We start from the raw sequence: 2,154 nt of genomic DNA on the forward strand, positions 1-2,154 counted from the left end.
GAAACGAAATGCAAAAGCGCCTGTTTGGCAGTATTTTGGATTTTGAAAAGCCTGTTGACTTTTGCCGTTTATTTATGGTGATTTTGGAAGTTTTTTTAAACATTTGTTTCTTATTTAATTGGTTCCACATTGTTTGCTGATTTTTACTTTATTTAAACTTTGTGTTGTTTATTTATTTTATTTGACATCAAGGTATATGCTGTGCCTCCAAGCTTTCTTACTCGTTTTGCTAATAAACTTTCTACGTTTCTTATTTATTTGGTTATATATTATACATGTTTACTTATTTCCAGTTTTGTATAGGCTACCTATTTAAACTTTATGTAAGTTATTTGTTATTTTATATTAGGCATAGCCTGCCCTATAGCATGGTGTATTTTTATTCGTTTTGTTAATAAAAGTTCTATGTTTTATATATAGGGTAAAGTGAGTTTGACGTTGTATTTTGTTGTTGCATTCAAGCAATTGATGCCGAAATGCCGCTGATTCGAAAGTGAAAGTAAAATGCGCACGCCGCTTTTGCAAGCTATTTAAAAGCGAAGGAAAGCGAGGAAAAGAGGAAACGCCCCGCGGTGATACCGGTATTATCGGTGTTGTCACGCGTCGATTAAACGGTGGGAAAATTTCCTCACCGTCACAACCTTAATACATATAAACATTTTAAAAAATAACTAAAAATGACAAACAAAAAATACTAAAACTAAAATTAAAACAAATAAAAATAAAATAATTCAAACTATTGATAAATTAATATAATCTCAATTAGGGATGGGCGATATCTTATAGTTTGCGATATACCATTAAAAATTCTCCCCATGGTAAGAATTAGGCTTCCCGCGATAACAACGATAAAACCTAGTTGTTGACAGAGTTTATCGCTTTTAAGTCCATATCGCTCATCCCTAATCTCAATTAAACTAAAATAACAGTGCTACATTAACAGCAGAGTTTTGTTGTAATAAACAACATACAAAAATTACATGTATGCATGTAATTTATCCAACTTGCATTGCATTGAAAATCAAGATTATATCAGTTTACGCATTCCCTGGGAATCGAACCCTCGTTTTTGGCACTGCATTCATCGTTCTCTACTGTTTGAACCACAGGCACAGCATTATTAGTGTTTGGTTTGCTTAGTATTTTTGAATAGTATACGGATACTGCCATCAATCAATACCACAGATGACTAGGGATGTAATGATTAACCGTGAGCCGGTTCAAAATTGATTTAAATGTGACGATTCAAATCGGTTGAGATGCTAAACAAATCACGATTCAATTAGGGGTAGGAGTTTATATGAATGTATGTCTGAGGGGAACTTACTGTTTTTCGATGGTATTTTTTATTTTCCTCTTGCCTCTGTATAATGCATATTAAAGTTTATACAGATGACATCAAAATACCACAGTATTACCATCGGACAGCATTACTGTAACATGGTAGCACCACAGTATTTCTGATGCAAGCAAAAAAAAACACGAGCCGCTGTTCTGAGACCAGCGTGAGAGAGTTTCAGACCAGCAGACACGAACTGAACCGGTTCTGATGATGCGGATCACAAACATGTGTTTTTACACCATCCAAAACCACATAACTGACTTTCCTGTGTTCTGCTGAATTCTTCTGATTTCGATTAACATTGCAATGACAACTTTGAGGTGAAACAGACTTCATGAGAGGTGTGGCCACAAAAGCTCGCGTCTGATTGGCTGTTCAGAACATGAGCTTTGGCATATTATGTAAAACAACAACAACAGGTTAATCATTGAGGAGTTGGGCTACAGCTGCTTATGAAAGACGACTGATAAACCCGACTAAACGAGAGTGTGACCCTTCAAAAACCTGGTTAAGAAAAACAAACCAAACAAAAGCCAGAATTATTAAAAAAACACCAATATTTCTGTCCTGTTGGGCAGGAACTACATCTAAACATCCTTAAGACAAGTTACATTTACTCAAGAAGCAAAACTGTGAAAGATATTATAGCTTTCAGAGAATATACTACATTTATTCGCTTTACACTAGTTTGAATAGCTTTATTTTCACGTTTTTAGCATAAACTTTACAACATTTGATTTATACAGTATGCATATTTATATGTTTATATGCTATAATAAGAGATATGACAATGTTCAACAGATTTTGTTGTA

This window comes from Sinocyclocheilus rhinocerous, unplaced genomic scaffold, assembly GCF_001515625.1.
Source record: "Sinocyclocheilus rhinocerous isolate Xijiao unplaced genomic scaffold, SAMN03320098_v1.1 scaffold2145, whole genome shotgun sequence".
Lineage (NCBI taxonomy): Eukaryota > Metazoa > Chordata > Actinopteri > Cypriniformes > Cyprinidae > Sinocyclocheilus > Sinocyclocheilus rhinocerous.